At 50.2% G+C, this 16,188-nt stretch overlaps 1 protein-coding gene across 6 annotated transcripts in view; it reads left to right on the top strand.

The window, feature by feature from the left end:
• The first annotated feature begins 255 nt into the window (after nt 1-255).
• The window catches only part of LOC147703524 (membrane-spanning 4-domains subfamily A member 4A-like), a 1,156,223-nt gene continuing 1,140,290 nt past the window's right edge, over nt 256-16,188 (top strand). For 3 of the 6 annotated variants that reach the window (XR_015297582.1, XR_015297581.1, XM_086931891.1), the window contains exon 1: nt 281-632. The gene's annotated coding sequence lies outside the window, so the exon portion shown is untranslated. Of the gene's footprint in view, nt 633-16,188 lie in introns of all 6 variants that reach the window. The other 3 variants (XR_015297583.1, XM_086931893.1, XM_086931892.1) reach the window with 2 other exon arrangements.

Genomic DNA, 16,188 nt, shown 5'->3' with positions numbered 1-16,188 from the left:
GGAGTGAACTCGAATTAGGCTGCTCCGCTCCAGTCAAGCATTCTGTGTGAAATGGGATGGGCGTATGCGCTGCGCCTGGTTCATTACTCCCTTCCCGCCCCTCGCTCGTTGTTGCCAAGCTGTCATACTGGCATGTTGCCTCAGCCTGAATGAACGAACTCGTTTAACTCAGACGTCTGAAAACTAAAGCGCATTAAGGCATCTTAGGTTTGGGGGGTGGTGGTGGTCGTCGTCCTCCACTGGCTGACACCAGGCGCCCCCCCAGTTACTGCCTCCACCAGTCGCCCCCGCCCCTTACCCGGCTGTTGATGCTAAAACGCTGTTGCCTGTTGTGAAATATCTGTTGTTCGCTAGAATGTGTCTGAGAGTATCGCCCCCTCCCCCGAGTCCTCCCCAGTCCGCCCCTTCGTCCTGCATCAGCCTCTGGCCTGCTCTTGACCCTCGCCGAAGGGAGGGTTCCGTGGCATCCCCAGGGGTGGTGGAATCTGCGCCACACTCGGCGACTTTCAGTAGAGAAACCCCCGGTGCCTGCTCTCCCCCTGCAGACGGAATCTGCGCAACAACAGCACGCGGCCCCGAGGGAGCGGCAGCAGCAGCTGCGCCGAAGGAGGCTTCACCCTCAGACGATAGAGGTATGGTGGCAGTGCCAGGGGCGGGGCCTGAGAGGGCGCATGTACAGTGCGCTGTGAGGGCTGATGATAGGCTGCAAACACGGAATTAACGATCTCTCTCCTCTGCTACTGTTTTCGTCAGGTGAGGACCTTTTGATAGGATGTGGCTAGGGCGGCCGATTTAAGAAACTGGGAGACCTGGTTCGAGCCTGGTGAGAGGCCCAGTTTCCTGTGATACTGGGCAAATCACGTAATCGCCCCGTGCCTACCAACAATTGAACGTATTCTTGTGTAACGCAAATGGTGCTCATGTAAAGCGCTCCAATACCTTTGGGTCGAGTTCCCTCTATATAAATCTGCAACAAAAAAAGCCCCCCCTCTGACGATGGTCTAGCCTTCCTGTGGGCACCTAGAATAGAACTAGCCTATAGGCAGGGTCACTTGAGTGATGTGGCAGGAGAGTGCAAACTTTGCGCAGGGTTGACTAAATTATGGGGCAAGGCTAGGTAAATTATGCGGTAATATCAAATGTTGTCACACTATTACATTTTTTGTCATTTTTACACATTAACGCAGTTGGGCAAATGTTTCACCTCGATGGTAAGTTGCAAAGTTGCAAAGGGCCTGTCATGGTGCAGCAACACATGTTGCCACGTTTTTATTTTAGTAACTTTTTGATTCGGTTAATCTAGAAACTTTTTTTTTAAATCTAAAGAATATGCAGCAAACGATGGCTTAGGTGGCAAATCTATAATTATGAGAAAATAAAACCGCGGAAATTCGCATAATTGCAGGGGGGCTTTAATCAGGGCCGCCTTGCAGCAACAGAAAGGCTGGTTTGACAGGTCAGTGGTTGGGTTATTTTCTGACTGTTTGTGAGCTTGTTTTATGGTTTAGTGTGTCGATTTTTGCTGGTGATTTCACTGATAATGCCAAAAACATTGCCTGCACAAAGCATAGAATGCATACTTTGCAAAACACCTATACAGCCTGTCTTTACAGGATCAAAGCTGTCCGGTTTGCAACTGTTAGCTACTTTTTTAGGTCGTGCCTGGGATGGCTGCGCATGCGCAGTTTCACTGGCGAGATTTAATGATTATGGGGAGCTTTCACTAGCGGGCTTTAATCCCCGCCCCTCCTTCCTATTGGCGGGCGTCACCGTTTATGCTATGCCATTGGGAAAGAGCTTGTGGTGACGTACACTTTTCTCTTTTTCTGCCGTCCCTCTTGGACGGACTGCCCTGACTTCCTTCTGGTGTTTATAGGGTCAGATAGATGGCCCCATAAAGATAATAAACCTTTTACGCCAGAAGGATAGCAGGTCGAGGCCGGCCAAGTGGGACGGCAGAAAAAGACAAAAGTCAACGTCATGCCGAGCGCCCGTTTCTGGTCTCTTTAGCCCGCAAACAGGCCTCGCAAACATTAAAGGGTAAAAGGTGAACACCAACTAGTACATTCACGAAGACGCAAAAAAAAGGTTTAAGGACATTTTGGTCTTGTTGAGACTCTGATATATGACAGAACTCACGACTGCAGGCGAGTACTTAGGGGCACCACCTGTTTCCAAAGTGCTTTGTATTACCCAATAAAAAAATACCGTCCCTTGCCATAAATACATTTTGCACACACGTGCGCACAACATGCCCAAGATCACAGGGCGTGCAAAGCGAAGCAGGGACATACAATCTGCCTTGTACATATTAAACACCCGGTCCTTTCGCCGTCTTGTGATACGCTGTGGATGAGCCATACCTTGCCACTGAGCCCCCTGGGTTCCTCTTCCTGGGGAATGGGGGAGAGGATACAAGCCCCCTGCACCGACTCTCGGCGCTACGTTCCATCCTCCGGAGGGTCGGGGACCTCAGATGCCAGGGTCGGGAGCTGACCCTCAGGATTTCTCGTGCTCTGAAGAACCCGCAAGTGTGGGGGCCCGTCATTCCCCCGCAGGCGGCTCTCGGTCTTCGGCAGAGTCCTGGCCTGGGGGGCCTTACTGCTGATATTGGCTCCCTCCTTCTCACCTTCGGTCTCCCCACCAGGGTCCCCTGGGCCTGCAGGGAGGCCACTATACTCTCCTTCCTCCGCTCCCGCTCCTTTATCTCCCCCACGGTCCCAAAAATGCACAAATGCAACTACAGATGTTCTGGGGGGGGGAAAGTTTAGCAAAAATATAATTTACGAACACTATGTTCTCTCAAAAAAAAAAATTAACAACAAATTGTTGGCAGATGTGCCCTCATAGATGGTGCTCAGAAGCCCCAGCATGAAGCGCTTCAGGAGGATTCAGGGCATGCGCTGCGGACTGTCTAGTGAGGAGTACGTGCCTGCCTGTTGCAGCGGATGAAGAGAGGGCGCTGCCTGGGTACCCGCCCCTAGGGTTCCCTGACAGGACTCCGGCATCATCCGTGGCTCGGATCATCAGTGCAGCGCATCTCCTGGGCTGGGCGTCTGAGGAGGAGGGGGTGAGGGCGGGAGCTCCCTCCCCAGGTCCCGCTGCGAAGGAGGGACTGGGGGACGAGTCATACCAGGGCAGCCTGTGCTGGGGGAATAACCCTACAACTCCACGATACCTCCCTGCCTCATCGCCATGTCCTGCCTCTCACACCAACCTGTCCCCTCTTTCTTTCGCCAGCCCCCACCTCTCATCAGCATGTACCCTTTGGTCTGCACAACCTTTCTCCCCTCACCTCCATACTTCGATTTCCACACCAGGAAGCCATCGGGGACATAACATGGGCCCCTGCAGCTCAGGGCGTGGCTTAATGGCTAGAACGGCCGAATTTGACACTGGAGAATCAGGGTCGAGTCTGGCAGGAGGCTCTAGCATCCTGTGATTCTGGGCAAATTACTTAATCTTTCCGTGCATAAAAAAAAATCAGAATGTCCATCTGTAATGCAACTAACTGGTGCTCATGTAAAGTGCTCTGATACCTTCGGGTCGAGTTCGCGCTATATAACACCTTCAGGAGGCCCCCATTCTACATCAAGGCCAATGAATAAACGAGAGATATTGGTGACTCAGGACCCATTCATTACACTCTGCATCATTTTGCTTCTTGCATTGTCTGCAAGTCAGTGGCGGACCTAAACAGGTGCAACTCAGAGGCCGGGAGGGCGCAGCCAATGACCCGTAGGCATTCAAAGCCTTTCTTAAGAGGTTGATACCTGTGTGTGTGTGTGTGTATATGTCAAGGGCATGTTACTTAGGCTGTGACTTAAAGGCTCTACCAAACAAGGGCCGCCTGTGGAAAAGCCTTTTCTTGATACCTGGCAGGGCTTTAAGTGGGCCGGGTCTCACCGGTGCTGAGCACCAGCAGTTTTTTAAAGGGGGGGCCTCAAAACGGGTCCCTATTGGGCTCTGTTTTATGCCCTAGCACAGGCAGTCCGTTTTTCCATGGACTTCAGTAACAGCAGGCACATCGATGTTTGTGTGCTCACACTGCTCACTTCTCACTATTGGAGAAGATACGGCATGACGTCATGCCAGGGGAGCGTTGTCGAGGAAGGGAAATCCTTTAACCCCTTCACTGCGGCGGCTATTCCGCCGCAGTGCTAAGGGGGCGGGGCGGCCGCGCGGCGGGCGCATGCTGGTGACGGAACCGCTCCGTCACCAGCCGCGGTTGTGCTGTGCTCATGACGGAGCGGTTCCGTCACGGCCCACCCGCTCAATGGAACGCTCAGCGCAGGCGCGGAATCTGTGCCGCGCAGGCTTGCCGAGCGGGCCGTGACGGAACCGCTCTGTCATCAGCACTGCGCGACCGCGGCTGATGACGGAGTGGTTCCGTCACCAGCAGGGGAGGGGTTAAAGAGAGTCATTTTCTCTCTGGATTTTCCATTCTCTTTTTGAAAGTCAGGAGCAGCAACATTTTCGTGGTCACCAGGGCTTTAAGTGGAAGCTTTTTCAAAATTAAATACAAGCCATAGTTGCTGCTTATTTATCTTATGCAACGAACAACCACTGACAAAGCCAATCATCCTGACTTGTAGGTATGATGTTATTTGTTGTATCAAATATCTGAATGCAGTCACAGAAACAGCAAAATACGATTCTGGCGGCACACTTTGCTAAGCACAGATTTTAGCCTACCTGTTTTATGCCACATCCTTAATTACATTGGCCACTCCCCTTTTAGAGGCCCCCAGTTTTTTTATTCCACTTAAAGCCCAGATATCTGGATAACTACAAAATTTTCATATTCATAAAGTGGTATAGTGAGATCCAGTAACTTGTTCCCAAACCTATACCCACCACTTTTTTAAGGACTAACTTTATCTTTTTCAATAAAGTCCTCTTCAGGTTAAGTCTTGTTTTTTAACAAATTTTCCCTTATATTTTATTATTTTTTCTTCTCTGGACACTGCTGCCAGAATCTGAGGTTGCCTCTGGGCGAGGCTGGCATACAGCACGTAATTGGACATCCGATGATAATGCCACAACGCTAATGTGGGGCGGAGTACAGTAATATACCGCATTCGAACAACATAGCGTTTATGAGGGTGTTTCATGCTAACCAAAAGGTCTAGCAGTTACAAGTGTCCATTCCACCACTCGATTACCTAAATATTAAAAATGGGGAAATGAATGGACGATAAACAATTCCTCCTCCCTACTCAGTTGATTACTTATTACTTAACTACAAAAGCAACACATACTCTATTAACTTGTAAGTTACCTCAAACTTTCATTTTCCACCAGTTTCCAAAATACCCATGTTTCATCTTCATTTCCTCAGTGCATTGATTTAAGTCTACAATCCTGCCGGATACTTTCTCTTCAGACCTCTTCACCAGGGCTTCTAGGCCGATGTTGCCAACTGTGGAACAGTTTGGTTTTCATCACCATCATTTTCAAAAATGATCAGTCAACATTGGAACCGGTTATAGGGAACATAAAAAGGCCTCCAGGGCTGCACCTGTGTGAGGCAGAGAGTTAAAACGTAAAAGTGTTTATGAGAAACAGGAACTAAAGAACATAATTGTGAGAAGTTGGCCCGATATGCAGCGTTCGCTATTCTAGCGACCGCTATGTATCGTTCCAAACGACCCTTATGGTGATTGGTTGTAAGTCAACCTATAGACCAGCTATCCTAGTAGCGTGGATACGAGCAGTCTAAGGCTAAAGACTCGAGAGGGCGTGTTAAGCCAGCTGTTTACCACACATGTACCCCTTGAACACCAAGTGAAAGGACACCACACAAGTGTTATGAAAATAAACAGGATATTTATTAAGAATCACAACAGCCCTGTACTCTTTATGAGGACAGGGTACTTAGCACAAACCAAATCTCTTAGGAAAATACTTCAAGTGCACATTTAACACAAGTGTCCGAGGACACGGAAAGTGTAAGGTTTCGGGCGGACCCGATAAGGCAAGTCGGAAGCGAGGGACTCGGGACCCTAGAGTAAAGAGGCTATGCAGGCACCGAAATGCCGAGTTACCTAGCCACGAGGGCTGCGGCTGCACAAGTCTTACAGGCGTCGGGGTCTTCGCTGACGAGCCAGGAGCCGGAAGAAAAGGAGTTGCTGGCCGGCGACCAGTGATGAATAGTTCGTAGAGATCCAAGCCTGGATCAGAGATTGATGATACCTGAAAGCAGAGGGGACCAAGTTTGTACTACTAGCCAGTAGTCAGAGGGTACCAGGAAGGCACCGGTTGGCCGTCACCTCGACCAGGTGAGTGGGCGACGCTAGGCTCTGCAGTCTCACGGACCAGGAGGCGTTGTCGGCGACCACGGTGGAGGTGCGAGCTGTCCCACGACGGATGATGCTGTCGGCGTCGCTGGGCCCAGGATGGGGCAACAAGCCTTGGCAGATCTCAGGGCCACGTGGTGGGCCTAAGATGGCGTCTTGAGTGGACCAGGAGGGTCCGGGGTGCTTCTCTCAAAGATGGAAGCAAGGGCCAGTCTGGAGCAACCAGACCAGCAGTGTTGATTGTCGGATGTCGTCACAGAAGGGCACAAGCCAGCGGCTAGTGACCAGACAACGTGCTGAGCAGCGAGCAGAAGGGCCCCACGCAGATCGTGGAGATGCTGGGAGACTGCACTTCGGTGCTGGAGCGGCTCAGGGTCGGGGCTTCTTGGACCCCAGAGCACTCACCAGGGAATTACTTCGATGGTCGTGCTGGTTAAGAAAGCGTGCAGGTTTTGATGATGGCCGGTCCCTCGAGGTCTCGTCGCACCCACAGATCACAGCTGAGCTGATGACGTGGGTAGAGGTCAGAGGTGCCAGGGAAGCCGGTTCTCGTCGAGCTGGGCCGTCGGATCCTTGAGGAAGGACTTGCAGCAAACCGCAGAGTTCTTAGATGGTGCCCGCTGATGCAGGGTGACTACTCCTTAGTCACAAGGGAGAAATCTTGAGAAGAGTCTCGAATGTCCTTTCGTAGAAAGTAGTTCTTGATTCAAAGATGATCTAATTTGGAAGGGTCCCCGCTCCGGTCTTTATCCTAAAGAAAGGGGTGGGTACATGACTAGGTCCTGCCCTAAGGGTGGGACCAGGAAGGGGGGTAGTTACACCCCTCTCCCCTGCCGGACTTTCCCCAGGCCAGGGCTGGTGCCCCTGGAACTGGTTCTAACCGGCAGATGCGTAGTGAGCACCGGGGTGCCACTCCGCAGTCACCTTCTCGCAAAAGCCCTACCTACCCAGAATACACAAACCCTGTCTGGGACGGTGCGAACACCGCCCTCGACAGGAAACCCTTTGTCCAAGCTCTCCTCGCTGGAAGGACTCCCAGCAGCAGGAGGTCAGACTCGTGTCTGTGGTGGCAGCATCCATTTTGTGGAGCTGAGGCTTTAGTTAACTTTAACCGGGGTTCACAGTTACGTACATGTCGTGTCCCTCTAGAAGGGCGGAATGCTAACCTCGTCGCCAGAATTGGTGAGGGGGCAGCATCCCGGTTCGTATGACACCTTACTCGACATGCCTTGATAACGCGACACCGAAGTTACCGATGTGGTACGCGTTATCATGGAACAGCCATTGGGTCTTGATTCCGCAAGCTGCAACCGGGCTCGGCTCGGGCCAGAACCTAGTTCACACGAGCCCACGCACTCTGCCTTCAGGATTGTCAAGGCCTGCCATAGGAGTGACTGATAGGAACTCGGGTGTCCATTGTATGGTTAGATATAGAGCTACTACACCTAAAGCAAAGGGTGATTACACGACTTTGCCCCAGCTGTCATGCAGCCAGTTGTGTCAAATTTAGGAGGCCAGCCAGGGGTGGCATAATACATGCTGCAGCCCCTGGCGGCCCTGGGTACACCTATGCCCTGCGTTACGGGGTCTGATAAGGTGGCCCAGTACCAATTGGAAATGTACCTAGGGTACATGGAATCCATTTTAAAGAGAGAGCAGTAGGCCTGGGGTCCTGATTGGCAGGGTCCCAGGTCGACTATGTCCAAAACCAGCTAAAACACAGGGCAAAAAAGTTGGGGGCAACCATAGTCAGGATGTACCTTCCTACACAACCCCCCCCCAAACGAAAGGAGATAAGGCTATCCTTGTCCAGGTAAGCCTCTATCACCTAAGTGGCCATATAAGGAAGGACCAGCTCTGGCTTGGTTTCCCCCTGTGTCATGGTCCACTAGGCAACCCCTCACCCTAAGGGTATCTGAGGGTCTCCACCATAGGGAATCTCTGTCTCTGGTGTGTCTTGGGAAAGAAGAAGGCTGATGCTGGGATGGAGTACTGAAGTGAGGCTCCTCTACCTTTGGGCTCAACTTCCTCCAATCACCATTCATCATGTGTGCCTTCCTTTCTTTAGCTGAGATGCACTGAGCTTTCAGGGTCAGCCTCTGGCTACCTAAAGCTGGAGGCTGAGTCCCTCTGTTTGGCTTACTGGAGGGACAGGTCAGGTCTGGGGTTTTTAGGCCCCATGTTTGGCTGTGCCCAACAGTGTCTAGCTGTGGGAGTTCCCTAACTATTTTTAAGGGGGATCCCTCAGGAGTCTGTTCTATTTTCACTTGGCTAGGTTTACCAGCTTCAGTGATCCTAATCTGCTGATTAAGGGGTTCTTTTGGACAGGGGGCCCTTTTGGGTCCACCACTGGCCTCCCTGATCTCTTCAGCCCTGGGCTGACTGAGGCAGGGTAGAGAGGTGCAGGTTACCTGCTCCAGACTGGGTCCCACCTGGGAAGGGTCCACTGCCATCAGGGGCTCTGCCAGGCTAGGCCTGACTACCTCTGGGGCAGTTCCTTCAACAGGGGTAGAGTCAGTTCCCTGAGGAGGCTGGCTCTCACCTAGTGTCTGGGAGGGGGAAGACTCTTCTTCCTCCTCAATGCTCTCTGTTTGAGTGGAGTGATCCATTGTTTCAGGCTTCACAACCTCACTATCTGTTTGAGTAGAGGCTGAGACCATTTCAACCTTGCCAACCTTTTCAGGAGGGCACTCAGTCTGTGTTTGGGCTGTGACTGTCACAGCCCTCCTATCCTGTTCTGGAAAGTCTGTCTGAGCCTGGGCAGTGGCTACCACTGCCCTTCCAACCTTTTCAGGGAGGAATGGTGCTTGGACTGGGGCTGTAGCTATTACTGCCCCACTAACCTGTCTGGATAGGCCTATCATTCGGGAGTGAGTTTCTTGCTCCACCTCAGCCCATGCTGAGAGTTCCAGGTCATTCCCCAGTAAGCAATCTACAGGTAGGTTATCTGTCACTGCCACTCTCATGGGCCCTGTGACATTACCCCAGCTGAGCTTGACTACTGCCATGGGATGCCTTCTCTTCACTCCATGAGTGTCTGTCACCTGATAAGTAAAACCAGGGGTCAGTTGAGCAGAGGGGACCAGATGGTCACTCACCATGGTGAGGCTGGCCCCTGTGTCTCTGAATGCCTCAACTTTCTGACCATTCACTAAAACTTCTTGTCTATACTTTCCCAAAATGTGGGGTCCAGTAGTGAAGTTGGCAAACCCCATGCCAGTCTCACAGACAAGAGTGTGGTCAGGGAACCTGGCTAGGCCATAGTCCTCCTGATGGCCCAAAGTAATGCCCACCACATTCTTGGGGGCACTCCCACCACCTGGGGGATTACCACTAGTGGTAACAGGAGGTCTGGGAGTGTTACTTGGGGGTATGTTTTCCTTATTGCTATTTTTAGGGCACTTGGCATCACTTTTGTAATGGTCCACCTGTCTACAGGTATGGCAATAAGGTTTCTTCTGTTCTGAAGGAGTGTTCTGGGACCCACCACCCTTGTTGGAGTTTTGGGGCCATTGGGAAGTCTTCTCTGTGGATTTATCCCCACCCTTCTCTTGAGGCTTGGTTGATTCCTTTTTCTGGTCACCACCCTGGTTTTTAGGCCTAACCCTGGTTCTGACCCATTTGTCTGCCCTCTTACCCAATTCCTGTGGAGAGGTCAGATCAGAGTCCACCAGGTGCTGGTGTAATAACTGGTTCTGACAATTATTTAAGATTTGCTCCCTTATAATTAGATTATACAATCCTTTAAAATCAGTAACCTTACTACCCAGTAGCCAGCCTTCAAAAGCCTTAGTGGCACAATCAACAAAGTCAGTCCAATCTTGAGACTGAGTTTTCTGGGTGTCTCTGAACAGCATCCTGTATTGTTCAGTGGTTAAACCAAACCCATCAACCAGTGTATTCTTCAAGATTTGGTAATTGTTAGCATCCTCCACCCTTGTGGTGAGGAGCTTATCTCTACCTTTACCATCAAAGGAGAGCCACAAGATAGCTGCCCACTGACTCTGGGGAACTCCTTGCACAGTGTAGGCCCTCTCCAAAGCAGTAATCCATTTGTGGATGTCGTCCCCTTGTTTAAAGGGGGGCACTATCTTACCAAGGTGTTTTGTATCAAAACTCCTTTCCCTATTACTAGGCACAATGCTGCCACCAGTGGGGACTGCCCCACTTAACTGTTGCTCTCTAGCAAAGGCAAGCCTCTCTTTGGCCAGGGCAAGTTCTTCCCTTTCAATCCTCAGATTAGCTGCCCTTTCCTTAGCTTCGTACACTCTCCTCTGAGGGGACGTCATCCCTCTTTGAGAAGAGTTGTGAGAGCCATTGGTTTGAAGGGATCTGCCAGAGTCTCTTGACAGAGATCGGGCTCGTCCATTCCCAATGTTAAGCTGACCTGATAGTGGCCCCGGGGGTCCCCCAGTACCACTGTCATGCTTGCTTAAGTTGGACCTGCTTAGTCTAACGACTTCTACCTGTCCCTTATCTGCCTCATCCCCAGAGGGATCCTCATCCTCATCATCCTCCACATCTTCGTTCTCAGTTGCGAGGTGGATGAGGTCAGGATCGTCTCTGGTTCCCTCGAGGGGAGGCATGTCTCCTTCTGGATTAGAAGAGCTGGGAAGGGTCTCAGCTTTTCTGGCATCATAAGTCTCCAAGAGACCAATCAGAAAGGACGTTGTGGGGTTAGACCCCTGCTTGATCTTCCTGGAGTGACACACTTGTCTTAACTCCTTGAAGCTCAGCACAGTATATCTTGAAGGGATGACCTGTGGAGGGTCAACTGACACAAGGGGAGACTCAGAGTTTCCTCCTTTGTCCGACATACTGTTTCTAGTGTGGTGTAAGTGATGCACCTACCTACACTATGTGTTTACCTACTGATCCCTTGCTAAGAGTTGCAGCCAAGGTGTGCTAGGCCTTGAGGAGCTGCAACAGCTGGTTCAGTAGAACTCAGAGTATTCTAAGCTTAGTTATATGTACTAACAGTACTTATGTGATCTTTCAACAAGATATTCTTAGGATACGTGTGGTAAAACAACAGCAAGCTCAAATCCCAACCGCTGCTCACCAATGTGGGAAGTTGGCCCGATATGCAGCGTTCGCTATTCTAGCGACCGCTATGTATCGTTCCAAACGACCCTTATGGTGATTGGTTGTAAGTCAACCTATAGACCAGCTATCCTAGTAGCGTGGATACGAGCAGTCTAAGGCTAAAGACTCGAGAGGGCGTGTTAAGCCAGCTGTTTACCACACATGTACCCCTTGAACACCAAGTGAAAGGACACCACACAAGTGTTATGAAAATAAACAGGATATTTATTAAGAATCACAACAGCCCTGTACTCTTTATGAGGACAGGGTACTTAGCACAAACCAAATCTCTTAGGAAAATACTTCAAGTGCACATTTAACACAAGTGTCCGAGGACACGGAAAGTGTAAGGTTTCGGGCGGACCCGATAAGGCAAGTCGGAAGCGAGGGACTCGGGACCCTAGAGTAAAGAGGCTATGCAGGCACCGAAATGCCGAGTTACCTAGCCACGAGGGCTGCGGCTGCACAAGTCTTACAGGCGTCGGGGTCTTCGCTGACGAGCCAGGAGCCGGAAGAAAAGGAGTTGCTGGCCGGCGACCAGTGATGAATAGTTCGTAGAGATCCAAGCCTGGATCAGAGATTGATGATACCTGAAAGCAGAGGGGACCAAGTTCGTACTACTAGCCAGTAGTCAGAGGGTACCAGGAAGGCACTAGTTGGCCGTCACCTCGACCAGGTGAGTGGGCGATGCTAGGCTCTGCAGTCTCACGGACCAGGAGGCGTTGTCGGCGACCACGGTGGAGGTGCGAGCTGTCCCACGACGGATGATGCTGTCGGCGTCGCTGGGCCCAGGATGGGGCAACAAGCCTTGGCAGATCTCAGGGCCACGTGGTGGGCCTAAGATGGCGTCTTGAGTGGACCAGGAGGGTCCGGGGTGCTTCTCTCAAAGATGGAAGCAAGGGCCAGTCTGGAGCAACCAGACCAGCAGTGTTGATTGTCGGATGTCGTCACAGAAGGGCACAAGCCAGCGGCTAGTGACCAGACAACGTGCTGAGCAGCGAGCAGAAGGGCCCCACGCAGATCGTGGAGATGCTGGGAGACTGCACTTCGGTGCTGGAGCGGCTCAGGGTCGGGGCTTCTTGGACCCCAGAGCACTCACCAGGGAATTACTTCGATGGTCGTGCTGGTTAAGAAAGCGTGCAGGTTTTGATGATGGCCGGTCCCTCGAGGTCTCGTCGCACCCACAGATCACAGCTGAGCTGATGACGTGGGTAGAGGTCAGAGGTGCCAGGGAAGCCGGTTCTCGTCGAGCTGGGCCGTCGGATCCTTGAGGAAGGACTTGCAGCAAACCGCAGAGTTCTTAGATGGTGCCCGCTGATGCAGGGTGACTACTCCTTAGTCACAAGGGAGAAATCTTGAGAAGAGTCTCGAATGTCCTTTCGTAGAAAGTAGTTCTTGATTCAAAGATGATCTAATTTGGAAGGGTCCCCGCTCCGGTCTTTATCCTAAAGAAAGGGGTGGGTACATGACTAGGTCCTGCCCTAAGGGTGGGACCAGGAAGGGGGGTAGTTACACCCCTCTCCCCTGCCGGACTTTCCCCAGGCCAGGGCTGGTGCCCCTGGAACTGGTTCTAACCGGCAGATGCGTAGTGAGCACCGGGGTGCCACTCCGCAGTCACCTTCTCGCAAAAGCCCTACCTACCCAGAATACACAAACCCTGTCTGGGACGGTGCGAACACCGCCCTCGACAGGAAACCCTTTGTCCAAGCTCTCCTCGCTGGAAGGACTCCCAGCAGCAGGAGGTCAGACTCGTGTCTGTGGTGGCAGCATCCATTTTGTGGAGCTGAGGCTTTAGTTAACTTTAACCGGGGTTCACAGTTACGTACATGTCGTGTCCCTCTAGAAGGGCGGAATGCTAACCTCGTCGCCAGAATTGGTGAGGGGGCAGCATCCCGGTTCGTATGACACCTTACTCGACATGCCTTGATAACGCGACACCGAAGTTACCGATGTGGTACGCGTTATCATGGAACAGCCATTGGGTCTTGATTCCGCAAGCTGCAACCGGGCTCGGCTCGGGCCAGAACCTAGTTCACACGAGCCCACGCACTCTGCCTTCAGGATTGTCAAGGCCTGCCATAGGAGTGACTGATAGGAACTCGGGTGTCCATTGTATGGTTAGATATAGAGCTACTACACCTAAAGCAAAGGGTGATTACACGACTTTGCCCCAGCTGTCATGCAGCCAGTTGTGTCAAATTTAGGAGGCCAGCCAGGGGAGGCATAATACATGCTGCAGCCCCTGGCGGCCCTGGGTACACCTATGCCCTGCGTTACGGGGTCTGATAAGGTGGCCCAGTACCAATTGGAAATGTACCTAGGGTACATGGAATCCATTTTAAAGAGAGAGCAGTAGGCCTGGGGTCCTGATTGGCAGGGTCCCAGGTCGACTATGTCCAAAACCAGCTAAAACACAGGGCAAAAAAGTTGGGGGCAACCATAGTCAGGATGTACCTTCCTACAATAATGATATGAGCGAAATAATGCTCAGTGTAAGGGAGTTCAAGTTTGTGCGAAGGGCAAGTTCGCGGGTTTTGCAGGGAAAAGGAGGATTTCAAAGAGGGGATGGAATGTGTGCATGCGTTTTTTAGAGGAACATTCCATTGTAAAGTGAGGGTGTGAGTGCATGTGAATTAAAATGGGAGTGTAAGAGGACTGTGTGGAACAGAAAGGAGGGATTTTGAGAGAAGGGTGTGAGAGTTTGAGGAGATGGGACTAAGATTTATGGAAGTAAGATATGAGAAAGGAGTGTATGAGAAAAGACAGTGAGACGTCTGTCAGGAAAGGTTGTGTGGTGAGCTTGAGTGGAGTGAGAGGGTAGAGAGCGCAGGGGATCAACAGAGGAATGGGTGTACAATGAAAAGAGTGGGAGAGAGAAAGGGGGTTGAAGGGTTGAGGCGAGAAAATGTGAGGTGCTCACACAATTAACAAGCATTGAAAATGCAATAGGTCTCGCCTTTGATTAAGTAAATCCATTTGCTTTGCTAATGGTATTGTATAGCAAAGCAAATGGCTTTAACTTAATGAAAGGCAAGACCTATTGCATTTTTAATGCTTGTTTACCTATCCGATTTGCTAACAGAGGCCACCTTTATTTTTGTACCCAGACCTTTTTTCTGTCCCAGTCTGACCCTGTGAGAATTCATGGGGCCATCAGAAGTGAGCATGTCATTAAGTATTTGAGAGAGTGGAGGCCTCTGCCAGAGTCTGGCTTGGTCGTAGGAGCCAAACATGAGCCTACCATCAGAATATTTGTTATGTAAATTGTTCAATAAATGACAAAAACTTTAAAATTCAATATGTAGTTCTTTTAACATTTGCAAGTGTTTAAGCTTGGTATATTAGATTATAGCGCTGCAATACATCGAGAAACATTTATTAAGAGTGATAGTTTCTGTACATTAAGTTAGAATCATTCATGGCTCCCTTCACGCCGTGACGACAATGCTATGAATAAATGAAGAGAGAAGTCAGTTGGCACTTGCCTATTACTTGAGATTGTTGTTATAAGTGGAACAACATTATGGTCTAGTAAAACATATATAAAAGGAGTTTGTTATCAACCACATGCTGAATTGAAATACTGAAAGGTGCTCTCAAATGTGGCAGTAAAGGAAATGAGACACTTTGAAGTGAAGTAAAATGATGTGGCAAAGATCACACAGTTTGGTCAAGTGACAAATCCTGTATTTAAATGAAGATGTCATTGATTCACATTGTGCATTTTAGCCGCTTGATTGATCTCTCAATCTCTATCCAATCTAACACCGAACGACAGTGTTTTTTCAGTTCTATCAGGAGTCAATAATTCACTTATGACATTTGAAAACCACCTGACACAAAAAGTACAACATTAAAGGGAGATTGAAAACTATTTGTATGTTAATGAACATTTTACTTCTGTGATCCTCTTTACCTTGAGCCTCAATCTACCCTGCCACAATCACAACCATGTGCCGTGACCTGTCTCTTGAGACAGAGTTGACTAAAACTTTCTTCAGTGCTTTACCCCAAACCCCCTCCTTTCCACTAAGAATGGCAGCTGCCCCAGGTACTTCTCAGTACTTAGAGAACAATCAACATTAAAGATAAAAAAGAAGAGGGAGGAACTAGGACGGAAACGGGGAGGATTAAGGATCCGGGAAAAGCTGGTATTTACCAAAATTAACAATTTCACCATGTTTAAACAATCGTGTTTTACAACCGTATTTGCAGAAGACCATGTTCTGGCCCTAAAAATCCCGAGGTGAGTAAGGCTGATTGCTTCTGTCCATTATGTTGTAACACCCCAAAGGATCTAGGTGGGATGCAGCCAGAAACCTATACTTGTCCAGAATATGTCTTTAGGAAGGCCTGTTTATCCACCTACTAGGAGATGCAGTAGAAGGCGTGTTACCCTTATTGGCCAGGCCATAGGAAACAAATAGACACATTGGTTTCCTGAGATCCTTTGTCCTTCCCAAATAAATTAGCAACACCATTCTTACATCTAATGATCTGAGTGCTTAATTTGAGCTGGTAGTTTCCAGTGCTTGGAACTGGCACCTAATTGTCAGCACCAGGGCTTAAGACAGTCTGCCACATGGTGGGCGGTCTGGCTAATTTAGATATGAGCACAACAACAGCTGTTTGTCAGTTTAATTTACATGTACAATGATTAAAACCTGCCTCCAAGCCGTTCTTATAGCTTTGGGGGCCTGGAATAGTTTGAATTGTCAAACTTGCAAGAGTGTGATGATTAGTAGTTGAGCTGGTATTGTTATTGGCAGCTGGCAGGGGCAATGTGTGGCGGAAGCTGCTGTGG

Source organism: Lissotriton vulgaris, chromosome 7, assembly GCF_964263255.1.
Source record: "Lissotriton vulgaris chromosome 7, aLisVul1.2, whole genome shotgun sequence".
NCBI classification, from domain to species: Eukaryota; Metazoa; Chordata; class Amphibia; order Caudata; family Salamandridae; genus Lissotriton; species Lissotriton vulgaris.
Note: the sequence above shows the minus strand (reverse complement) of the source record. Positions and strands in the feature narration are given on the sequence as shown.